Raw genomic sequence first — 27,148 nt, forward strand, 5'->3', positions numbered from 1 at the left:
CTATCGATCATAGCGCTGCATGTAAAATGTGGTTGTTACCCTTTGTTGTTTTACTGAATAAATTATTTGAAGCGGCGTAGTTTGCGTGACAACAACAATTGACTTGCCGCTGTAACTTTGAAGCACGCGACCATCCTCAGGAATTTTCTCGAAGTGCCGCATCTTGAGAAAATTCTCTCCCTTAAATCTCGCTGGAGACTAAATTTTCTCTGCCGCGTCGAGCCTTTGCAAATTGAGCTAATTTTCTCACCGTTCTTGTTTGTTTCCACGCTTCCACAGTAGCCTTGTACTAAAACCCAGATATGCTTAAAGATTTGAAATAGCATCACTAGATGGATGGGCGCCATGAGATCGGTCATTTTAGAGCGAGCGAGTTTTGCATTAATAGAGGGCCCGGTTTCCTTTAGGAAGCCATCCACCAAGGGACCCATAAGCTCCAGCTTGTTGCCACTGAGTTCCTCTAACACGGGATTGTAGTACCTATGATGCAATTGTGTACGGCTGAAAGGAACTAGGGGAATTAAAAGCACATGGTCGAGTGTCGAGTTGAATCTGTTTTGTGTGCGTGTAATTTGGTTGAAACCGAATGATTCACAGACCGTGAAACACTACAGGGATCATCAAGGTCTCTCATCCCGTACTCTCATCCCGTAGTCTCATCCCATCATCAAGGTCTCTCATCCCGTAGTCTCTACGGAGTTGGTGTTCCAAAACTGGTCACCTCTCTCTGTTTCATCCTCCATGCTGAAGGGCCTTAAACATAGTTTGTTTGATGTGCTCGCGCTGTTATTATTTGCTGTCATTTTTGAATGGGCCCTTACTTTTCGGGCCAACTGCCACTGACGATTTCTGCGCCAGCGTGCTTCAGAGCTGCGGGAAGAAAACCCTATTTTTCAGGCAACCAACCATCATTTGCTTGGTTGCTAGGAAAATATCTACAATGACTGATGTGCGGCTCCATATTCATGATTTCCATGCCCCATATTTTGAGCCATCTGTGACAGATCTGCTTTGAATCCAGTGTGCTTTCCTCTTTTAAATTTCTCTTCTAGGAGGGCCTTCTGCTTAGCCACGGCGGACGGGCAGTCTTTCTCGAAGATCGCAATGCCCAGCTCTGGGGTAACGCCTGAACACTTTACTCTGAAATCTCAGAAGGGGCAATTTGGGTTGTGCACTAGATCATTCCTGATGTTTTTCAATGTAAAGCATCTTTGCCTTGTCGAGAAGCGAGTGCCTTTCCTCTATATAATATACTTCCCATACTGTATACGCCATTACACGTTGCAGTGGTGCTGAAAAGTACTCACGTATCCTTCAACTTGAAAAGAACGAAAGATCAGCGTGTTTGTAGTCAATGGATGTAACTTCTCCTCTCCTTAAACGATGTCTTCTGTCTTTTTCGAAGAGGACACTGCTTTTTTCCAAACAAAAGGATGGCTTAGAATTCTCCAAAAGAAAAGTAACTGTCGGGAAAGACTGGATCTCTCACTGAACCCATCTGTAGAGAACGACTCAATAAACCCGCGGTCAAACTCAACGTTTTACTTTATTTTGAATAGGAAAAAACACCTACGTGGCGAATACTCGGTCTGAACAAAAGGGCGAAACTCCTGGAACTAAGTAAAGGTACTGGACATTTGATCCCTGTCACTCATTTCTAAATACGGTACGTGTAACACAACGTCACGTTCTCCTGAACACCATCAGTTTGAACAAAAAAAAGAGAGGATAAAAAGATGGCTATAAAAGATGACTATAAATTACGTGCGTGAGAAATTAACATTTGGTCAAAGTGAGCAAGAATTATAAGGAAAGAATACCATTGTTTGTAAAATTGTGGCCCAGGACTTGTGGGTCTCCATGTCATGCAATCCGAGAACAGCAGGGGGCAGTTCACGGCAGTAACTTGTGAAGCCAATGCATAATCCATGTTTGGCGCTAATGCATGGTATGTACAAATTCATGAGAAATACTCAAATTAAAGTGTAAATATGGCTAACATATTTATTGTATGGTTCATTACCAGTTTCAAATTGTATCCGTATCGTAAAGGACGATTTTGCATTTTGGCTTGTTTTGTTTGGAAAATAACCGCTAACATTTTAAATATGAGGTAACCTGAACAACAGAAACAACGAAAGTTGAACTAAATTAGCTTTCTATCCAGAGTGTTGAGACGATTTCTCACCCCAGTACTGCCTGACGTCTTTTGAACGTGCGCGTTGTTGATCTTTAACCTCGAATTGCGTAACAAGGAATGGCGTAGTTTGATCTCTGTGTTACTTCTCTTTGGGGTCCTAAAATTTCGTAGTCTTGAGTAGGCCAAAAATTGTATTGGATTTTTGTGAATAAGAAGCCTTGTTCTTCGCTGAATTAACTTGGTATAACCCCATGCTATGTACCAAGGTACGATTTCACCCTCTCAATTCTGCCATTCCTTTGTCCGCCTAAATGAGCGGAATAACATTTGACGATAAAAACTTGCGACAAAACATTGCTTGATAACATTGTAAAATTTAAAAACGATAAAAAGCTATAGAAGGCTAAAATCGACGACGTTTCGACGTTGACATAACGTCATTATCAAGTCAAGAATGTATAAAAATAAGTTCTATAAATACTAAAAACGAACAACAAGAAAAAATAATTTGCGGGTTAAACAAAAAGTTTAGCACGTATGGAGTCCGTTTGCATGTTCAGATTAGGTTTGGATTTCTTAATATAAAGCATTTCAAACACTAAACACACAAATTTGCTTTGACACTTTCTGAGAGTCTTGAGATGACTTTCATTCAAACGATCCCTCCTACCATGCGCCTCATGAAAATGCTTGCCAATTGCCGAATTTTTGTGTTCAGCAACACGTTGAATAAAGTGTCGGGCCGTATAGCCGACATAATCTGCATCGCACAGATCACATACAAAATGATAAACAACGCATCGCTGATCTACAATTGACGGCTTGGGTTCTTTAGGTTTTAGGTCTTGTTCTAATATCTTGCTTACAAAAACTGGCCGCAAAACGAGGCCAATCTTATTACTGAGATCACACAGCTGTCTCCGAACAGAATTAGCTGAAACCTGATCATTGAATGGTAGATTTATTCTGACTATGTTGCTCTCGTCAGCATTTCCCTCGGCTGTGCCTGCAGAAGGTTTACGAGAAACAAAATCGGACCTAACAGAATCTATAAGACTACAAGGGTAATCAAGACGGCTAAAAATAGAGCGCAATTTGGCGCATTCTTCATTAAAAGCCTCTATTGTGGAGGATAGCGCATAAGCGGGATGTAACATTGTCTTAAATAAAGAGTCTTTATTGCGTTTGTTAGTATGACTGTGGAAATGTAAAAGCAAGCCAATATTAGTTGGCTTTCTATAGACTTTAGTTTCAAGTTTTGTTCCATTCTTGATGATATCAATGCCGATGAAAGGAATCCTATCATCAACAGGAAGCTCCATCGTGAACAGTAAAGTGGGATGTAGGCCATTCAAGGTAGTAAGAAACTTAGTGGCAGCATCAGTATTTGACATTCTTACAAGAGTATCATCAACGTTCCTCTGTACAAATGAGGCATCATTTTCATGTATTGTAGTTCTCATAATAATCCAAGCAACACTGAGTAGGCGATAAGGGGTGGGTAAATTAACAGCAATGGTTTGAAGCGGGAAATATTGGAATAGTCATATGAAACGTATACTGAAAATAGTTTGTCGAAGATTAAATAAAACCTGTTTTATTGTGCATGCGCACGCACATATTCATATGATACGATCAGGCTTCTTTCGAAAGACAGAGGGAGGGAATAAAATTTGTATCTCTGCCAACTTACCTGAAGCTTTTAAAATGAAAAGAGACCTGACATAGTAGTCTTGCATTCAAGCTGTACTAGACAAACTTTGCATATTTTATAATTAGTGATGTCCGCTCTAAGGGTGGATAAGAAGATAATTCGAACACGGATCCGTCTAATTCAGAACAAGCAGAGAGTTCAAATGTTTTAAATATGGCTGCTATCATATTTTCTTCTATCCTGGGCTTTTTTTTTTCGCTATTGGTTTTGAACAATTTTCTTTAAATTTACAACTGAATCTTAACAAAATATTTCTGGTTCAATATTGATCACCTTTTTAATACGTTGAATGTTTCTACCGCCCCACGCAAAATTAAAACTTAAAAGTAAAAGGCTTGGAAAACAACAAAATAACTGATAATAAAAGGAAACAAGGTAACCAAGTTCTTCTTACACAGTAAGTTAAGAGTCTGAAAAAAGTGTAATCTGGAGGCTTTCCTTTTGCCTACTATCGTTTCTTTTGCCCGAGCATTATCGGGGCCACTATGTTGCATTCTTTTTTGAAAACAAGTCACCTTTTTCTGCTCTGTCAACCTTAAAACTCCCCTCCTCCACCCCTTACGAGTTTGTCGAGCCCAAATGATTGGTGATCTTTTTTTCCGTGTCTTCTGAAAACTCCGATACCAAACACAACTAATCTTCTCACGCTGTATTTCTTTCGGTCATCACTTTAAATATTTTTTTTAGCAAGTAAGGAAATATTGGAAAAATTGTTCGCATTGTAACCAAAACAAAATACCCCACGCGGTATCACGGCTCTAATATAATATGAAAGTTGCTACATTTGATGATACTCTACTAGATATATACACTGTAAGTGTCATTGTCCCTGATTATATGTCCTTGGGCTGACTTTAAGTTGAGAAATGAAAATGTTATTAAACAATATCTCTTATCTTACTAATTATATCCTTCTCCTGCGAGTCTCAGATAGGTTTATTCAATTAAATTGATTCTCTTTTTACCATAGTCACCTTATTTCTTGTAGAATTGAAAGACTCAAGTACTTCTTACGTATATTTTTCGTCACAATATATCTGAAGCGTTATTGATTAGCGTAATTTAATTTTTATTGGTAGGGATATTGGGCTACAGCCTCTATTCCTTTCAACCCTCCGCCCATGCTCCCTCAAATATACTTTGAATCCACAGCAGAAAGAAGGTTATCATTCATTTAATTTCTTGGCCTGGTAACCCGTAAAGCTTTTTATCGCGAAAAGGACGCTAGGGAGTTCACGCCGACAGTATCAAGCGGAAGTGGACGAGTTTCCTCCCCCCTAGGATGGAAGAAATAAGCTTCCAGTGGCTACGCAACTTTCCATATCCAGCCTCCTTCCTCCCACCCTAAAATCGAAGGTAACTAGCCTAAGAAGCTGTGGACCGGGTTGATATACATATATCATAACGATTGTCTGATTGACGACTACAAAGTGTGGCCTTGTCCATCAATATTCTATTTTAAACAATAGTACATTTTTTTTTCAACTTTGGTGAATATGTGTGATCATTTCAGCGTAGTAACTATTACAACTATCTCTTCAACACTTTCGTTTTCCCTGTGCATTGTCCTTTTACATTGCCTGCAGGATTAAAAATAGGAGGAATAGTCTTCACTTTTGACTTACAGAACTCTTAGGTTGGTATTCTTCATGAATATCTCTTTTGGTAAGTCCTCCAACAGGTTGTTGTCCAAGAACCTGTCAACAAATAATGGCAGTTAGTTTGTGTAACGGGCGTTCAGCTGCATTACTGATATAAATGCATTATCGTTGTCCTTAATACCTTCAAGTGGCGAGATATGTTTTGGGTAAGAAGCAAAGCTACTGATACTGCAAGAGATTCATATTTTGAGAATGTGTCCACTGCATTATTACATTTCGTTGATCGTGCGGAGCCGATATATCAGACATCCATCCATGCAACATGTATTAGCCATTGGCCAATCCTATTTCTGAGAATCCACACGGCGTTCCTTCTTTCTTTGGTGACATTTCCTTTACCATTAAGAAATGAACTGAGAACACAGTCGTTTTGTCGAGGAGCATTTGAAACAGTGTACCAATTTTTTCGTAATATGGTGCTGCGCAGTAATGCAAAATTAAAAGCCTAACCTTGTGGAAAGGAAGCTTTTTCTTTGCCATTATGAAATGTAAGGAGAGATATTTTTTTCGTAATTTTTGTAATTTTTTCAATTAATTTACAAATGTCATTATGGGCCAGCCAAAGACCAGCGCGTGGTAACGATGACTGAAACTAGATCAGTTAGAACCTGTGAATACATCACGGTGTCGGTGTGTTGATAATATATTTTTGTTTTCACATTTCGTTTACGCCAGTTTGTTATCCCTTAATTTAGAACTTTAAGAAGTTCTCGGGGTTTTCATTTAAGCCGAATGATCTGGTTACTTTACTAATCGCTTTCTGGTCTCTTGATAGTTTGGTTAGATTGACGTCTCCGTGTTTAGTTAGTGCTTTTTAGAAAGAAAATTATAGTTAGAGTTTTAGTCCAGGATAAGACACCGTGTAATCATGATCCTTTTTCGAATGAAAGACAAGTTTAGATCGTAATTCTCGATCAGGTAATCACGATCCGCGAGCAACAATAAGCAACAACTTGTAATACACTCAGGACCTTCTGCTTAGCACTAAAATGGAAAGCCTTTCTCGAAGATCGCAATGCCCAGCTCTGCGGTAACGCCTGAATTCTTTACTCTGCAATTTCAGAAGTGGCAATATAGGTCTGTGCACTAGATCCTTCTTAGTGTTTTTCAAAGGCATCTTTGCCTTGTCGAGAAGCGAGTGCCTTTCCTCTGTAAATATACACTTGCCGTACTGTAAACGCCGCAACCGTCTTTGCAGTGGTGCTGAAAAGTACTCACGCATCCTTCAACTTAAAAAGAAAAAAAGATGGGCGTGTTTGTTGGCAATGGATGCAACTTCTCTTCTTAAACCATGTCTTCTGTCTTTTCTTGAAGAGGAGACTGCTTTTTCTCAAACAAAAGGATGTCTTAGAATTCTCCAAAAGAAAAATAACTGTCGGGAAAGACTGAATCCCTCTCTAAAACCATCAGTTTGTACAAAAAAAAAAGAGAGGATAAAAAGATGGCCATAAAAAATTACTATAAATAACGCGCGTGAGAAATAAACATTTGGTAAAAGTGAGCAAGAATTATAAGGAAAGAATGCCAGTGTTTGTGGTAACTGACGTTTGCTTTGCAATTGTGGCCCAGGACATGGGGGTCCGCATGTCGTGTAATCCGAGAGAAGCAGAAGGCAGGTCACGACAGCATTTCGTGAAGCGAATGCGCAATCTATGTTTGGCGCTAATGCATGGTATGTACAAATTCATTAACAATGCTAAAATTAAAGTGTAAATATGGCAAACATATTGATTTTACGGTTCGTTACCAGTTTCAAATTGTATCCGTATCGTACAGGACGCTTTTTTTGTTGAAGTTGTTGAAGTTCATTTATTTGTTTAAGCAGGTTGATTAATTGGCAGCTGTAATAGCTGATGTGGATCTGCTGTCCTAACCCACCCATCTCACCCTATGGGAGGACATCCATCACACAGTAATCTCGTGTGTGGGAAATTAACGTCTCCTGCCCTAACCCTGCAGGAAACGGGACCTCCATTTATTCATCCCTATCCGAGAAGACTAGAATAGCTAACCATTTCTTGATGTTATAGAAAGGTAGCAAATTCTTCTCAGTTATTTTAAGACCTTGAGTGTTGGTCCGGCCGGGGCTCGAACCCTCGACCTCCCGCACTACAGTCCAGCGCTCTATCCATTGAGCTAACCGGGAGGCGGTTGCACATTGGCTTGTTTTGTTTGTAAGATAACCGCTAACATTTTGAACATCAGGTAACCTGAGGAACAGAAACGACGAAAGTTGAACTAAATTTGCTTTCTATCGAGTGTAGAAACGATTTTTTGCTCCAAAATGGCCTGGTGTCTTTTCAACGCGCGAATTGTTGATTTTTCACCTCCAATTGCGTGACAAGGAATGGCGTATTTTGACACCTTTGTCAGTTTTATTTGGGGTCCTTAAATTTCGTAGTCTTGAGTAGCCCAAAAATTGCATTTAATTTTTGTGAATAAGAAGCCTTGTTCCTCGCTGGATTAAATTGGTATAACCCCATGCCATGTACCAAGGTGCGATTTGATCAACTCAATTTAGCCATTTCTTTGTCCGCCTAAATGGCTGGAATAATGAAAAACAACAAAAATCGCCCAAAAACTTAGTTCGCGACGGAATTAGACAAAGGGAGCTTCAGACTGTTCGTAAATACGTGTTCTTTCCATTGCGAAAATCGTTGGTCACATTTATCGTTTGGTTTATTCTCAAGCGACGTTCAAATTACTGGTTATCTAGTCCTAGTGAAGCTGACATGAGAGCCACCAAATCCATTTTACCGCTGTTCGCGTAAAATCAAAATGCAATGGAACTTAAAGTATTTTGTCTAAAAAGAATGCATTCAGACTTATATTCTGCCAAAGCTAGGGGATTTTCAATTTTTCGTATTGCACATCTCCAAGCGCTATTTAGGGAGGGCCGCTCTTAAGTAATTAAGTTTAATTTGATCTACGAAAAAATTCGGCTAAAGTCGCTCACCATGTCAAAGATTTTTTAGAATGGTGCTATTTTATTTCTAATTTCTGAAAAAAAGAGCTTCTTCCTGTTCAATGTTGTACACTTTTCTCATCCACAAAATATTTCTATCGGATTTTAAAACAATTTCCTACTAGAATACTTGGAAAAAGGACGAAATGGAAACGACGCACCAGACCCCTATTGCACCCTAATTGTAGCGCACCCCTTAATCCAGTTTAACAGAAATATAAAAAACAGTAAATGATAAAATTTAAGTACGGTTATAAGGAAAAAGATGTCCTCTATAAAGGCCTTAGAGAATTCGTGGGGGTTCATGAGTTATCTAACACCTTCCTGTATTTTGTGATAATGTGCAGAGAAAAGAGCTGAGGTGTTCACCACTGGTATTTTGTTACTTAATTGAGATAAAGAAACGTGGTTCAGAGACACTAGAATATGGGGTCTGGATTTAGGAAGGACTATTACACGGGACTCGTACCTCCTCCAAAGTCTTGAACATTTTTTTCGATTCAACAAGATTTCTAAATTTCGCGTAGAGGATAAGGGGTGAGTAAATTAACAGCAATGGTTTGGAGCAGGAAATATTGTATTAGTCATATAAAACGTATATTGAAAATAGTTTGTTGAAGATTACATAAAACCTGTTTTATTTTGCACGCACAGATTCATATGATACGATCAGTCTTATTTCGAAAGACAGGGATGCCGGAATAAAATCTGTATCTGTTGAGGAATCAGCTGAAGCTTTTAAAAATCAAAAGAAACCTAACATAGTAGTCTTGCATTCAAGCTGTATTAGACAAACTTTGCATATCTTATGATTAGCGATGTTCATTCTTAAGGGTGGATAAGTAGTATTATTCGCACACTGATTTGTCTAAATCGGAATAAGCTGAAAGTTTAAATGTTTTAGATAAGGCTGCTACCATATTCCATTCTATCCTATTCTTTCCGCTATTGGTTTTAAACAATTTTCTTAAACATTTTACCTAAATCTGAACAAAATAATTCTGGTTCAAGATTGAACACCTTCTTAATACGTTGAATGTTCCCACCGTCCCACGCAAAATTAAAACTTTGAAGTAAAAAGCTTAGAAAACTTCAAAATAACTTGTAACAAAAGGAAACAAGGTAACCAAGTTCTGGTTACACTGTAACTGAAGAGTCAGAAAAAAAATGTAATTCAGAAGCTTTCCTTTTTTCCTTTCATTTTGTCAAGGATCCTTTGAAATAGCGTAGACAGTTTTCGTAAGGTGCTTTGATGCAAAATAAAAAGCTTAACCATGTGGAAAGGAGGCTTTTTCTTTGCCATAGTGAAATATAAAGAAAGATCATTTTTTCCCAACTTTTGCAATTAATTTACAAACATCTTTCATCTCTTTTCTATAATGATGTATGTAGCCAACGAGTTTTCCTGAGCTACTGCATGGTTTTTAGAATTTCCTAGTTTTAAGTGTAGGTGCGGCTTTATAAAGATGTACAATCCACCCAGTTAGAAGAAGTGGTCCGGGTCATTTCGAGTCCAAGAATCGATTTCGTTAAACTTTGCCCATGAATCTTTCCTACATTAAAATTAAACGAAACCTCATTCCCTTTTCAAACTAAATTGTCCATAATTGAATTTTTCGATCCGGGGGATATTTACGTAACCCCTAATGCGAAGTTCCTTTTTAAAGAGTGGCTATAAGGGGTGATGGCTTTTACGGCTAACGGTTGATATTTTGACAAACTCATGGTTAGCGGGATAGCTTTTTTTTTTCATTTTTAGCATCAGAACCATATTATCTCGCATAATTGAGTTGCAAAGTACGAAATAAGGACTCTAATCTTTCCATTTTCTTTTGGAAATACGGAAGAAGGTTCTTTTTTTTTTCCTTTCTTTTTGCGTGAGCGTTGAAAATTGTAATGAGTTTATTACAGCCGATCTCAAGTCTCTATATTTTCGATGATTTCCTTGCTCTATTCTGCTGCGTTCTAGTATTTCCAATAATTTTGAATATTTTCCTAAATATTATCTCTCGAACCTTACTAAGGCGTAAATCTTCACAAATGATGATTACTCCCCTGACACACCACACCAAGATATCATAAAATGAGGAAACTTATCCCCGCGACTCATCATGTATTTTAAATGTCTGAGGGCACATCAGTATGCAAGTGTATTCTTTTATATTTCCTGACGAAACTTTCTTACACATTCTAATAATGAGTTATTACAGTGGAACCCCTCAAAACCCGACGCCCTTGGGACCGGAGGAAATGTCCAGTTTAGAGGGGTGTCCGGTGTACTGAGATTTATGTACCCATAAGGCAATTTTATGCAGCAGAATGTATTTTCTGACTGTAAGTACCAGTACATGGTACTTACAGTACATGGTAACTAGGCTAAGAAACTGTGGACTGGGTTGATATACATATATCATAACGATTGTCTGATTAACGACTACAAAGTTTGGCCCTGTCTATCAATTTTCTATTTTAAACAATAGTACATTTTTTTTTAACTTTGGTGAATATGTCTGATCGTTTCAGTGTAGTAACTATTACAACTATCTCTTCAACACTTTCGTTTTCCCTGTGCATTGTCCTTTTACATTGCCTGCAGGATTAAAAATAGGAGGAATAGTCTTCACTTTTGACTTACAGAACTCTTAGGTTGGTATTCTTCATGAATATCTCTTTTGGTAAGTCCTCCAACAGGTTGTTGTCCAAGAACCTGTCAACAAATAATGGCAGTTAGTTTGTGTAACGGGCGTTCAGCTGCATTACTGATATAAATGCATTATCGTTGTCCTTAATACCTTCAAGTGGCGAGATATGTTTTGGGTAAGAAGCAAAGCTACTGATACTGCAAGAGATTCATATTTTGAGAATGTGTCCACTGCATTATTACATTTCGTTGATCGTGCGGAGCCGATATATCAGACATCCATCCATGCAACATGTATTAGCCATTGGCCAATCCTATTTCTGAGAATCCACACGGCGTTCCTTCTTTCTTTGGTGGCATTTCCTTTACCATTAAGAAATGAACTCAGGACACAGTCATTTTTTCCAGGAGCATTTGAAATAGCGTATCAATTTTTCGTAAAGAGGTGCTGCGCAGTAAAGCAAAATCAGAAGCCTAACCCTGTGGAGAGGAGGCTTTTTCTTTGTCATTATGAAATACAAGGAGAGATAATTTTTTCGCAATTTTGGCAATAAATTTACAAATGTCTTTCACTTGATTTCTATGATGATATTTTGGCCAATTTACGGTAAACGAATACATATTATTTTCATTGTCGGCACTGGAACTAAATGATTCGCATAATTGAGTTGGAAAGCACGAAATAAGGACTCTAAGCCTTCGATCTTTTTTTTGGAAATACGGAATGTTTATTTACGCAGTTAATGATCTCGCTATAATCTGTCTTTGGGGTTTTCGGTGTTTAAGGTTTCAAATTAATTTTTAAAAACTGTAACGGCTCATTGTGATAACAAATTTAAAAATGCTTGCCTCACCATTCGAATACACATGCATTCTTGACTAAATCTGTTCGTTCAAGATGGCTGGATATTGGCCTCGTCCTTTTTTATTTCTTGCGTTTTTGTGGTCCGAGACAAAATTGAAATCCATTAAAACGCGAAAAAAAGAATAAGGCCAATATCCAGCCATCTTAACCGAACAGGTTTGGTCAATAACGGATTTGTTAGGTTGAAAAAAGTGTTCAACATAATAAGAATAAGCAATTACTTGTTTACTTCGAGAGCCGGTAAAGAAGTCAAACAGTGTTTGAAACGCAATAAACCCATTATGGATGTTTAATGTTTTCTTTGTTCTTCGCCTTTCTTGCACTCTGAGTGGTCGTCATTGCAAAAAAAAAAAAATCATGAACTTTGTAGGTCCGCTCCACGCAATCCTTTCCTTGAGCTGGATCATGGCAGGTGTAGACAATCTCTTTTCTTTTTAAATTTCAAATTTAAATTTCCGTATTCATGCACGGTGCGTGTGATTTTACAAATTAACCAATCACTTTCAGAGGGCCGAGACATTGGGGTTTGCGGCGTTGCGGTGTTGACCCTTTTTTAATGCTGTATTGCGGTGAAGAACAACTCACATTGCGGTTTTACAGTGATCTCAAAGCTTACGATGTACAATGTTTGTAATTTGAAATTGACGATGTTCGGTAAAATAGAACATTTCCAGTAGTATTGCAAGTTCCAGTGTTGAAGACTAACTTCGTTAGACTTTTTAACCTGTAGTTAATTATCGAAGAAAACGAGCTAATCTTTAATAAACGTTGGCTGATTAACCCTAGATTGTGTTCGTCAACATCTTACTTGACCTCTGGACCACTACAACACACATTATGGACCAGCCAAAGACCAGCGCGTGGTAACGATGATTGAAACCGGATCAGGTAAAACCTGTGAGTATATCATACTGTCGGCGTGTTGATAATATCCCTTGCGGAGATGCGGTGTTTGTTCCGAACAAATGGGGGATCTGAACACCGCAAACAGAATAGAGTCTATTTTGTTTGCGGTGTTGTGGTATTAAGAGCCCCCCATGTTCCCCTCCGTTAAAGAACTTTAACCTTGACATTGAAACTGACGTGGACGTTTACCGCGTTTCTTGATTGTTGTTATTGTTGTTGTGGTTTTTTTTATTATTATTACTATTATTACGGAGTTAGTTTGGTTTCTTTTTTTCCTTTTGACTTTTCGTTTACGCCAATTTGTTATCCCTTAATTTAGAGTTTTATGAGGTTTTGGGGGTTTTTATTTAAGCCGAATGAGCGGGTTACTTTACTAATCGCGTTTTGGTCTCTTGATAGTTTGGTTAAATTGACACCGCCGTGTTTAGTTAGTGCTTTTTCATAAATTATAGTTAAAGTTTTAATTCCGGATAAGACCCCGTGTAATGAAGTTCCTTTTTGGAATAAAGACAAGTTTAGACCGTAATTCTCGATAAAGTAATCAAGACCCACGGGCAACAGTAAGCAATAAGTATGATGCACGATCCTCGCAGTAGATAGCGCTATTTAAACAATAGCGAAAATCAGACCTGAAAAGAATCAGGCCTGTACGGGATTCGAACCACTGACCTCTGCGATACTAGTGCAGCGCTCTACCAATTGAGCTAACAAGCCAACTGGGAGCAGGCCAGGTCTAATTTTCGCTATTGCTTAAATAGCGCTATCTACTGCGAGGATCGTGCATCATACGTATCTAATACCGCAGTTCAAAATATATGAACTTCATATATTTCATTGTATCTGATTTATCACTTTCACGGGTTTATTACGAATCAACTTAACGGCCTGCTCCCAGTTGGCTTGTTAGCTCAATTGGTAGAGCGCTGCACTAGTATCGCAGAGGTCAGTGGTTCGAATCCCGTACAGGCCTGAATTTTTTTCAGGTCTGATTTTCGCTATTGCTTAAATAGCGCTATCTACTGCGAGGATCGTGCATCATACGTATCTAATACCGCAGTTCAAAATATATGAACTTCATATAATTCATTGTATCTGAGTAAGCAATAAATTAGTTGATGATTATGTCACATACTGATTCAAAGCGACACTTTACCTTTCTTTTGGTTCCTTTAATTGTCACGTGTTCTTTTCCAAAGTTGAGACTATTTCTAAATCTATGTGTAGTATATAGTAGTATTCACGTGTGGAAACGAATACAAGGGATGTAATACACTCGGGACCCACGGATTTGCATGTATATATGTAGCATGTATTTAATTTATTGCAGTAGTTCTTTATTGGTTAAGAGTAAGTGTGTAAAGGACATGAGTAAACGGTTTTCAATTTAACCGCGGTGTATTATACTATATATGTTTGCACAATACTCTGGTACTTTCTTCAAGTATAGATTCCAGTTCTCTGCTTTGATATAAGAACGTTCCAAAGAATAGGATAAGAAAGAAAGAGAGAAAGATCCTTGGTTTCACGGTCTATCGCACGTGTGTGTATCAACCCAGGAATCGAGATTCAATTCCAGCTTCAAAAGAAACATTAGCAGCGAAAATGATTTTTCTTTTCAATTTTGTATGATATTTCCTTGATATATCAATCCGGAGAGTAAACACAGTGAGTTTTATTGAGGCGTACATGTATCTAGAATATAAATTTTCCTTTCGTCGGAGTGCACATTTATGCAAGTGTATTTTCTTATATTTCCTGACGAGAATTTATTACACATTCTAACAGTGAGTTGTAATTTGATCAAGTAGATAAAGAGATCATGTGCAAGAGTGTTCACCCCAGGTTTGTAGATTTAAAGATAGTGTATACGGTTACGATAATTCTTACCCTTATAAAATGAACCCAGCTGCTGGCGATACATCTGGAGGTGAGCACATTTGAATGACCCCGCGGAGAAGCTATTACGGTTTAGTATAATTACGGAGCTGAGCAAAAAGTTTCCAGCAATCTGATAGGTCGAGCGTTTCCTTATATGACGCTATATAAACCGCTCCGCGCGGTTTATATAAAATGTTAAAGGAAAATGTTAATAAATGTTACTAAAATGTTATGATTTTAGAAATTTATCTGTTGTTCAGTTCTGAAATTATACTAAAACAATTATTCGCCACAGGTTCGGTGAATATTGTCGAATAATCCCCTCGACTTCGTCTCGGAGATTATTCGACGATATTCACCTCGCCTTCGGCGAATAATTGTTAATTAGAACTTATCGTCGATCTTGTAGATCGAATCTTCGACAAGTTTAAGAGCAATATTGATACTAAACTTGGTGCCTTTAGATTCCTTTCCAAAGTATCATTTCCGGATAAGGATATCGTATCTTTTCCGGATACCTGTGGACATCGCCTTATTTTTCCCTTAGGATTTATGATTGCTTGAACCGTAATTGATTTAAGTAAACTTTATTACTTTGCGTCCTCACAGACAACAAAGTCCTGTGGAATCCATTCGTCTTTGTAGTACAAATGTAAATATTTCACGGAGTTTTTCTTTAGGTGACAGAATGTATCAAAGAGTTGTAATTAAGGGGGAGACGATGTTAACTTTAACAATTTACGATGAGTCGTTCTCTATTTCAATGGTTGATGGTTTAATTCTAGGTCCTTGACGGTTGACTTTTATTAGGAAGATATCAAAACTTTCTGTTTTTTAACATAAATCATTTCTCCAGTAATTTTCAGATCAAGCCTTTCTCTGGAGAAATGCATTGAGGCCTAAGTCAAAGACCCTTGACAATTGTTAGATCCAAACATTATCTTAATTCCTGTCAGCATAGTCACAGAATCAGATGGCGAAAGAGATTAAAAAGCTGCGGAGGATTACCGTACGCGTACTCAGGCTCGCGCCTGCACTCTCTTGCTAAAAAATTAATGGAAATTAATCATGGGAAGGTTATGAAACAAATAAACCACGTTCTGGCTTGCTGGTATGTCGTCTGATAATGTCGTTGGCTGAGAGATTATCCTCAAAATTTCATATTTGCCATCGAAGTTTCGCTTCTCGGCTAAGTTTTCATTTTTCGGGCAATCTCTCAGCCGCGGACATTATCAGCCGACATACCAGCCGCCCGAAGGGGTTTATTTACTAAATACCACAGGGATTTTTAAAATGTAGAGTTGAATGGGGGACGGTGAACGGTGTGCAATTAGGATAAATTCTGAATGTTTCGTTTAGTAAATAGGCGTTGCCTATGATGATAGATATAATTTAATTAACACAACTCGTGATTGACATTAATTCCTCACAACGATATAAAATGATAGCTTGTCGTCTGATTTAAACCAGTTTTTCAGAAGAATCAGTTAGAGAGAGAAGTCGATTTTTGTATCTGTTCGCTTACCCGAATCTGCTAACCTGAAGTGAGAAACCTGCTTTTACGACGCGCCACAGAGGTAAGTTTCCAGTCATGTTTTCTTAAATTTGGCCATGAGACTAAGACTAAATTTGCGTTTTCTGATTTCGAATTACAAATGTATTTCTCTCAGATCGAATAATCATTAAAGTTTGGATAATATTATACGGTTTGTGGTGGTCGTCTTAGCTGACTAGTTCCGAGTAAGGAAACACTGAAAAAAAAAAATGCATAAATGTTTCATATTTCGCACACCGTGCACATTCGTACTATCCCGCTCTCTATTTTATTTGTGAGCTTTTCTGCTTAAAAGATATTGGTGTGAGAAAAAAAAAAGAAAAAAAACAGAGAAAGAAAGAAAAAAAAGCAGATTGGAATAATTTTCAGAATTCTCATCCGGAAATATCGTAATCGTTGCAGATATAAAGTAGTAAAAATAATCTTTGTTCAATTAATTATTTAATTTATTAATGATATAAATACGATGGTCGTTGCAAGGTAAATTCCTCACGTTACTATCTTAGAGTTAGAGTTCACGTGACGAGGCATTCACGGCTTGAGCAGATTCAAACACGAAGGCGCGCTGTAAATAGGTTGGGTCCGCCCCTTGATTTCAGCTCAAATGAAAGAATCATGCAATATTGCGACCAACGGTCCCACCTTTAGTGAAACGGTGTGCATGGAAGACGCTGTAAAGGTATTATTTTGGGTCAAAAATTAGAAGATATAGAGTCTTGTTGACTCTCATTCCCACAATTTAGCTTATTTTGATTTTATTTGGCACCAACACATCGTTCGGCCGTTCAAAGTGCGATCTACGGTGGACTATGCAGTCGTACAGTTGTCTTTTCAAAGTTCGCGCCGTGTAGCTTCGGCTTACATCCCCAAGCCCCTTGTATACATCGGTTGGCTGAGCCTTCAGAATATTCCCATTGAAACTAGCGGCGTCATAAATACTGCATGCGCAATATTGTCTGTGACAATACAGCTAAAGAATGAATAAGTTCACAAGTAAGTGCGATTAGCAGCCAGAATTTCACAACTCTAGTGGTTGTTCGGCAACATTCTTAGCTGACACTGCTCGAAGGATATTTATTGTGGAATTTGTGCGTTATGGCTGACGGAAATAACCCATATATGCCAAAGAAAAAGCGTCCAACAGATCGAGCTCTTCGGTTCTCTTTCAACAGAGAGCTTCCTCGAACTCAAGAGAGTAGACTAGACTTCTTGGCATCAAAGACCGCGTCAAAATGGCAAAATGCGCGAAAAATCTAACAAAAGCGACCTCAAGTACACATACTGTGGGCATGATGGAGGCTCTTCTGTTAGCTTTTGAGGAGAAAATGGAGAGGAAAGGACTTGCATGGAGCCAACTGAGCTTATCATCAACTGGAAGCTCAGCTAGTCCGGACCCCTTTCTTGTTTCTACACAATCTATCACACGCTTTTCTTTTCCTTTAGCGTCTTCCACTTTATCTTCGCGTATTTCTTTGCCTTTCTCTGATCCAGTTTCTCCCATTTTCCCTCCACATGCAGAACATACACCACTAGGAATGTAGATCACTGCGCCTTTAGCAGCGAACGACCCCATATATCTCTGCACCGAGGGAGCTCTGCGAACTTTGTATTCTTTTTTTTGGTAACACTCTCTCCACAGAATGCTGTTGTTGTGGAAAACTCATCGATGGCGATTCGCTACTCTTCAATCGACAAAGTCATGTTGTGTTTGTAACAGTTTCATATGTATGTGGAGATTCATTCAAGTGGCTCTCCTCCTCTATCATGGAAGGATCTCCTCCATAGTACTACGTAAATTTGAGGTAAGTACCTTTTCGTTTTCAGCCGGAAATTTTCTGAAACTCGCTCTCTCAGTATTCTTGAGTTTTGTTGTAACTGGTCACTTATCTGCCTCTCTTTTTCACAGATCGATTCATGGAGTATTGTTTTGTGGCGTGACAGAGACACAGTACACAAGTTTCTCTCGAGGAGCCAACATTGGGTCAGAGGAAGAAAAAACCTTTGATGCGGGTTAGCAATGCACTTTCTCTAATGCTCCTAACCTCATGTTGTATTTCTTCTTGCAAGCAAATGGCTGTTAACAGCAGTTTACAGGAAGCCAAATGATGATCTCTCCACCAAAATATCTCAAATGGACTGAGCAGTTTTTTATTTGGTTTCTCTCTTACCTGAATTCTAAAATACCTCTTTTTTAATGACTTCAGCAGTCTTGAAAAAGCATTGTTATGCAACCATTGTGAATAGGGTTTGCAATGAGTACCTGTCTGCTGCCCAGGAAGAAGTGAAAAGTGCTCGTGGTTATGTTGTAAATGGAGAGGTACAAGTTGATTTCAATTTTATTTTGTCTTTGGCCACAAACTTATACACCAGTCTTAGAGTATGGGAGGTGCATGCATGAGTTTTGTTCAATTGTTCCTTTTTGCAAGCCAGGATCTCCACAAGCAGTCAGTTTGATGTATGGGATCTAGTAGACTTCTGCAGAGTTCTGCTGACTAGCACATCTAAACATACAATATCTGATATCAAATTGTAAACCCTGAGAGATTTGTGAGTACAGAAATGTGTTCAATGTTAGGTTTTGATATCTGCCATTTCTTCCTGCAGTGTGTTATTAGGGATTTTCAGCAAATCACTACGGCTGGCGCTCCTACGGCTACCGGAAGTAAAATTTTCCAGAAACGAGTCATTGCGCGTGTCAGTGGTTCCCATCCAGCCGTAGCGGGAAATCCTTCTACGCGAGTGGGGAGTGGGAAGGTTTTGACGTAGTCTGAGGTACGTGAACTTATGTCGCTTCTTTCTTCGCTTTATACATTCTCCTGAGCAATTTTAACTATTGAAATACACCTAGCATCTTTAAAAATAGCTTATCGGGAATATTTTTCAAGCTTACTGTCCCTTACCGAGCGAATCTGCCTTTATTTTTGCCGCCGGGTTTGTCGAAGGATCGAAGCAGTGTGCACATGGAGAACGCAGCGAACGCAAGGTGAAATGCGTAGGTAGAAAGTCTAACCTTTGCCTTTTCAAACCTCAAAGACTACTTGAAATTCAAATAGCTGAAGCCGAGGAATGACGAGGGTTATGAGGGACAGTGTAGAAACTTTGCTTTGGTGCTTATAAGCTCCAAACTGGCAATTTTACAACACGTAAGCTTAAATATTTTAATTCACTCATTCACTGTGCACAGGATCGCTTATAATTTTTTTTTCCAAACGTTGGAATCCCTCGTCCCTTTCAACGAAGTCATTTTGAGTTTTTAGACGTGCAAAAACTACCGCGAAAACGCCTAATTTACTGGTTTTAAACATCTCAGCCGTACTAGGTTTGTAGTTTGCGTTGCTTAAAGTTGAATTTTGGCGGGCTACGGCGACGTACTCTCCCCAAGCCTCGTCAACAATGATAGCCGTAGCAGCGCCAGCCGTAGTGATATGCTTAAACTCCCTATTACAGATGCAAGGCATGATTCGAGTAGATCAGCAGAACACATGATGGTGTCAGCCCTTTCTTTCTCGTAAGATGCTTTTGAACTCTTTGTATGATATGTTGAACCTTGATACACTCAATGGTATTCCTAAAAATATTTTAATTTTTACTGATTCTGTTTAAGACAAAAAAGTTTTAGGAGTCCTAAACTAGAGTAGGGCTTGTGAAACCTTAACAGTGAGCCGTGAAGTCCCTATGACAAAAGAGCTGCTGACTTTTGTAACTGAGACCCAAGGTATGATACATTTGCATCCTCAATAATATCCTACCATTGATGTAATATGAGTATGGAGGACAGAAAAATTCTTTATAATATGACTAAAGTAATTCTTTTTGTTTGTTTGTTTATTTATTTCTCATGTGTACTTGTGCATGAAGAACAGTCTACTCAGAGAGCAAGAATTTCAGGCTAACCTGCTAATTGTTGCTGACCATTATAAGGTAATTTGAATCACTGTTTATTGAGAGAATGTGTAGTAGTCATAAGGTACAAAGAGTTTTTCTCAGGTTACTCCTTTAAAAGAGCGATTTCACGAAACCAAAATTATGATTATTAATTTTTGTTGTTATGAACACATTGTGTTATGTAATTCCAACAAGACATAGCATAATTCACGAACTCAAAGATTACACAATTTTCTGTAAAAATGGAAAACCAGAAGCATTATGCTTACTATTATTAATAGTGATCTATTAATTTGTATTTCTATAATATTCTTTATTTATGACTCAGGAAAATCATGTCAATTGCCATGCAGAGTCACGGTGCAAGCAGAATGGCTACTTAATAAGCAAAAGGTTTTAACTAAACCTGACGCTGTAGCTCATATAGGAAAGCCATTATGGGCACCTCTATATATAGACATGCGTATGATTACATGCAGGTAATTAATTGGCACATGCTGCTGTCTGTTTTTGTTTCTTTGCATGAAAAAGTTTGCCTTTTCCAAATTGCCGATGTTGCAGTAAAGGCCTTCAAAGAGTTGCAAAAAATTCATGTTCCAGTTACAGAAAAAGCCACTCAAAATCTGTTAACTTCTGCAGTGTAGGGAAACCTACTGGATCGAATCTCTCCATTCAGGGATGCTCATTTATGCTGCTAAGCGGATCCATTATGGGGATGACACCTCCAACATGCACATGGAACTAGCCATTCTTGATTGGTTAAAAGACTTATGCTGTTGTTAATTCTGCACAATTGCTTTGGCACTTTTTGAATGCTATGCTTACTCTTTCTTATTGACTTATTTCTCTTGCAGAATGAAAATGTGAATAGAGAAGTATTGTCTCTGCGGATGTACCATTATGACAGGCATCCGAATCGTCCGGCAGAATTCAGGGTGCTTACTGCAAGAACATTCAAATTCAGGGAAACCATCTGATCTACCTTTTTTAATCTAAATAACTGATGTCCATTCTGCTTACCAGTGATTCTGACTTCCTGTGATAACTTTAAATGGGAGCCCAAATGTCTTGTAAAGGATGTGAGGTAACCAGGGAAGAATAATTACAGTAACTGCTGGTACTAAGTAGTGAAGCATTCATGAGTATTAGGTATTACTCAAGGGACTTTCCATGCAATTTTATTGAGGTTTACACCTCTTAATTTCTTTTGAGTGTATATGTTTTCTGAACTTATTCAATTGTTATTTATAATTGCTCTCCTTGACATGGGCATTTGTATGAGAATTTCCTTATTCCCTTTTATGCCCCATGTAAGGAATGCCTGGAGGGTTAGCAAACCTTGACCTCTCACCTTTTATAACACAATTGGGCACCTTTTCCCACGCTGCATTAACTTGGTCCCCAGTTCCACTTTTCTGGCCTGGTAAACAGGGTCTTTCCAGAGCCCACACCTCTTTAGAGGTCTCCAGTAAGTCTTATAATCTTTACAACGTCGCACGTGATTTTCTATATGCGCTTCTCTATACTAAAGAGCTTTTTGCAGTCGTTTATTTCACATTGGATAAAGCTTTCCAACCTTTTTTTTTTTTAATTGAGTGGCTGTGGCCTTTCACTTCCATGGCAGAAGAAAGAAAAATCAGGCTTTTCGACTGACTGCTCCACGAAACAACTCGTCTACGATAGGTACACTATTGGATAGGGCATGGGATTTTTTGGCTGCTAATGCAAGCTATGAAACCCTGGACCACTTTCATAAATGGCTGCCGGATTAATATTCTTTTCTTTAAATTTAAATTAGCCTTTCTGGCCTCGCTGGAGATAATCTATTCTATTGAATTTTGTACTGGAGAACGAGGCCAGAAAGGCTAATTTAAATTTAAACAAAATAATATTAATCTCGCATCCATTTATGAAAGTGGTCTTTGGGGGGCCAATTTCTTCAGGATATTTCTGAGAGAGCCATTAATGATTATCAATTTTCAGAAGATGCACTGAAACAGTCCGTGCCACTTAAATATATAAATCTTGTCTGTAAAACACAAAGTTAATTTTTTTAATACTGAGAAAGAAATCTGGCTGCTATGTAAAATTAAATGTATTGGATTTGACTTAAGATTACCCAAGCTCAGTTTCTCAGATGATAATGTTGACAAGTTTGTTAAAAGTTTAGACATTGGTCGTGTCAGACAGATCCCAGGGGCATCAGGTGTTTCTGGCACACTCACTGGCCTGGTGTTTATGATTATTGATTTGCATATTAGAGTTCCCCATCTTTATTGTAAACCTGTCTAGCTCAATGAAAATAAAAATCACTTAATTTTTCAGTTCTCAGATGATGGAGCTCCTGAAACGATCAAATAATGCATGACCTCTGGAAGCAGCTCACTGAAGAGATGAAAATGTTTGAAGGTAATGTTTTTACTGTTTGTGATAAAGGGTGCACTGTTGAATTTCAGCCAGGAGCAGGCATGTCCTGGCAGAGCTGGGCTGCCAATGAACTCAACCAGGCAGCTACATATCCTTCCCCAAATGCAAATGTTCATAAAGGAGACATGAACACTATGGGTAGTTTTGGAATGGGTAAAGATGACACCTGGAAACCTTACACTAAGGAAATGAGAACCTCTAATACTGAAAAGGTAAAAAACAATTTTCTTGCCTCTCTTCCCCCAAACCTTTCAAATAAAACATCGAAATTCCAGAACGTTACAGTTCAGGGCTGAAAATGGCATCCGACTGTTTGGTCTGTCTAGGATTGGGCATTTTCCAGACAAGTTAAGGCCAGAACCCATGCATTGTAAGATCAATGCCTGGCAATACTATATTGATCTCCTGTACTTAGAGGCAGTGGGGAGAGGAAAGTTTGATCCTTTTGTTTCTGCTCTGGGAGCACCTATAGGGAATAGAGACTCTTGAGGGTTTCTGGTACAGACAGTGTTGGGGAGTGTGCTAGGAAGCAGAGGATGTTGCAGAAATCATAGGTGGACCTAAAGCAATACCTGCAGAAGAGAAATTAGTGGGGGGGCGGGGTGTGGACAGGGTTACTTGGCTTCAAGAGTAAAAGAACACTTTAGTGATGAAGCTAACAGGTATAACAAGTTACTAGTTAGGCTTATTGGCAATCAAGCCATTGCATTGGCTCTATATTACCATTGTTTAGTTGACACTTAAGAAGGTGAAGATGAAACAGAGGCATAAACAATCCAATAACTGGCTCTTAGTAAGATGGGTGAGTATCTGAAGAATGAAGGGGCACTCTTTAATAGAATAGAGACAAATTCTTCCCAGGTTGCACAACTGAAAGAAAAGTGTAGTATGTATTTTAACTTCATGTCTTTGCTTTTTGCATCCAGTTGAACGGAAGTTGTGTAAGCACACAGGAGACGCTTTTAGAGATGATGCAATGCGAAAGTTGCATAAGCACGTGTAGGCTCGATCACGAGGTTGTAACAGGAGATGCGTGGGAGATGATAAAATTAGTTTTTGTGTGTGAGAGCAGAAATTAAGAGAGACGTTGTGAAAACCAGGAGGAGAATAAAACATGATTTTGTTAAGGACAATTATCAAGTACATGAGTTCAAGTGTACCCCACAAGTTTGGTACATTTTTGTTAATGTCACAACATGGACAGTTGGATATGCCATTCCCTATCATGCAATGTTGCTGTTTACAAAATATAGGGTCGGTTATGGCATTATTGTCTCTTTGCAGGCTAAAGAGGCCAAACATTCTGGAGTGAGGGAAGATTTGACCTTAACTAATCGGTTAAATGTAAGCACCACCACTGGTAAATGGTTGCAAGTAATGCGAAGTAATTATGTTCGCTAATTTTACCTCCGAGAACATCAACCTGAATGGCCTCTTCTTATACCTCACACTACCAATGACGTTCTCCACCACACCGTTACCAATCAAATGTTTGCAATTGTGGTGGAAATAAAGAAAATGATTTGCTCAGTTGTCAAGTTTGTTTGTCTAGTATTGACCTGGTGACTTGTGCAAGCAGCAGAGGCGTGACAGAATCAGTGTTGTGTGCACTAAAACCCATTGTCTGTAAATAGTGCAATACTCACTTTGCTGATAACTTATCACTGTCGTGTCATTTAAAGTTCTGCAATGCCACTGAGGTAAAAGTTATGCTGTTACCTAATTAACTGTCAAGCAAGATCGTGTTCGAACTCAATAGCTTTCGTAAATCTGAGTCCTTTGCAAATCCTCGATCATAGTGCTGCACGTAAAATATGGTCCTTACTCTTTGTTGTTTTACTGAATAGATCATTAGAAGTGGCGTAGTTTGCGTGACAACAACAATTGACTTGCCGCTGAAACTTTGAAGCACGCGACCATCATAAGGAATATTCTCGAGGTGCCGCTTCTTGTGAAAACTCTCTCCCTTTTTAAATCTCGCTGGAGACTAAATTTTCTATGCTTGTTGCTTGTGAGTTCCTCTAACACGGGATCAAAGTCTTATCCCGTAGTTGGGGTTATTTTCTGTAAAACGAACCCTCCTTGACAACCCTACGCAGTAAAGTTCATTTCTACGGAGCTAGTATTCAAAAACCGGTCTCCTCTCTCTGTTTCATCCTCCATGCCGAAGTGCCTTAGACATAGTTTGTTTGATGTGCTCGCGCTGTTATTATTTGCCGCGACAGAGCTGAATAATGAAATACTACGTCAGCGGGTATGCGGTCAACAACGCAAACGCTCAAGTGTCCTAGGTCTTAAATTAGCGGAAAATGATAAGGGCTGACCTTTAAAACCGAGGAACTCTGTTTTCGTCGACGGCACTTACCTATTTCCAAAGGTTTAATGGAGAAAATTCATTTTTGAAAATTTCTAGGGGGGTGTACCAATTTTTTGGAGGTTATCAGTGTAAAAGGAAAGCGGCAAGGAAAACGACGCCTCCAAGCAACAGAATAGGAAATCAACCATGCGAACGACTCAAAATCCGTGTGTCTGCGGCAAAACCTAGCGCATGCGTATACGTTACTCAGCTCTGTCATTTGCCGCAATTTTTTAAACAAGAAGGCGCGCTATAAAAGGAGCCTTAGGTCCCACTGGACCATTTATCAATCAACCGTCGTGTGATGTAGAGCTTTTAAAGTCAAGTCAGCTTGAGCTACAGCTACTCCAAAGCAGTGAACAGCGGGGGCATTCCTCAAAACTATTTTATGTCTTCATCACAATACAAGAATTTTTGAGACTTGTATTTCCTTTCTCCAATGGAAACTATCTTTATTTGTGGCGGTAAATTTGAGATCGAAGTAGGTGGTTCGCACGTTATCTCATGCCACCATGCTGATGGAAGTAAACAATAGATATCTCGTATATATGCACGATCCTTCGCAGTAAAGCACTATGTGAGCAATAGTGAAAGTCAGACATGAAAAAAAAATTTCAGGCCTGTACGGGATTCGAACCACTGACCTCTGTGATACTAGTGCAGCGCTCTACCAATTGAGCTAACAAGCCAACTGGGAGCAGGCCATCAAATTAATTCGACATAAACCCGTAGATGATAAATCAAACAACAACAAACATATGAAACATATGTATGAACTGCGGTTATGAAACGTATATATGCACGATCCTTCGCAGTAAAGCACTATTTGAGCAATAGTGAAAGTCAGACCTGAAAAAAAAAAAATTCAGCCCTGTACGGGATTCGAACCCCACTCGTGCACGATGCAAAATGTGTCCTTTCATTCACAACACTGATAAAATATCGGGACCTACACGATCCATTAAGATCACCGATCACTTCACGTGCACCTCCGCCAATGTAATCTATTGCATAACTTGCACTTATTGCAAAAAGATATACATCGGCGAAACAGGCAGAAGACTAGGTGACCGATTCCGAGAACACCTTCGAGACGTGGAAAGGAATGACAAGGACACATGGAAACCAGTCGCTGGGCATTTTAATTTACCCAATAATTCTAAGCAACATATGACAATCTGCGGTATTTCCTTACACCTAGGTAGCACGGAAAGCCGTAAAAATCTTGAACAAAAGCTCATCTTTCAAACCGGAATTCTAAATCCCACAGGGATCAACGAACGCTTTTCATTCCACTAATTTATTATTGTTTTTCTCGTTGCCATGTTTCCACCAATAACAGGCCTGTACGGGGTTCGAGTCCCGTACAGGCCTGAAATTTTTTTTTTCAGGTCTGACTTTCACTATTGCTCAAATAGTGCTTCATTGCGAAGGATCGTGCATATATACGTTTCATAACCGCAGTTCATACATATGTTTCATATGTTTGTTGTTAATAGATATGTCATTAGCTCCTTTTGTTCGTCTACCAGCATTTAAATTTAACCCGCACACGTCAACGATGAGTGACAAATGAGCCTAGGTCTTCCCAGGAAAGACTTCCTTATATAGCGTCCCTTCGTGTTTAAAAGGCCTTTACTTTCGTGCCAACTGCCGCTAACGATTTCTGCGCCAGCGCGCATCAGAGTTGCGGAAGGAAAACCCTAGGCAACCGACCATCATTTGCTTGGTTGCTAGGAATTCATCTACAATGACTGATCCGCGGATTCATATTCATGATTTCCATGCCCCATATCTTGCGCCACCTGTGGCGGATCTGCTTTGAAACCAGTGTGTTCCCCTATTTAAATTTCTCTTCTAGGAAGGCTTTCTGCTTAGCGCTAAAACGGGGAGTCTTTCTCGAAGATCACAATTCCCAGCTCTGCGGTAACGCCTGAACACTTTAGTCTGCAATCTCAGAACGTGCAATATACGGCTTTGCACTAGATCCTTCCTGATTTTTTTCAATGTAAAGCATCTTTGCCCTGTCGAGAAGCGAGTGCTTTTAATTTCCTCGATAAATATGCACTTTCTATACTGTATACGCCGCTACACCATGCAGTAGTGCTGAAAAGTACTCACGCATCCTTGAACTTAAAAAGAAAGATAGATCGAT

At 38.9% G+C, this 27,148-nt stretch overlaps 3 pseudogenes; 2 read left to right on the top strand and 1 right to left on the bottom strand.

The window, feature by feature from the left end:
- Positions 1-24,800, bottom strand: LOC148737532 (uncharacterized; annotated as a pseudogene).
- LOC148737533 (uncharacterized) lies at positions 20,163-21,214 on the top strand (annotated as a pseudogene).
- On the top strand, positions 21,274-24,068 carry LOC148737534 (uncharacterized; annotated as a pseudogene).
- Positions 24,801-27,148: the final 2,348 nt, after the last annotated feature.

The sequence above is a fragment of the Stylophora pistillata genome, chromosome 2 (assembly GCF_964205215.1).
Source record: "Stylophora pistillata chromosome 2, jaStyPist1.2, whole genome shotgun sequence".
Classification (NCBI taxonomy): domain Eukaryota; kingdom Metazoa; phylum Cnidaria; class Anthozoa; order Scleractinia; family Pocilloporidae; genus Stylophora; species Stylophora pistillata.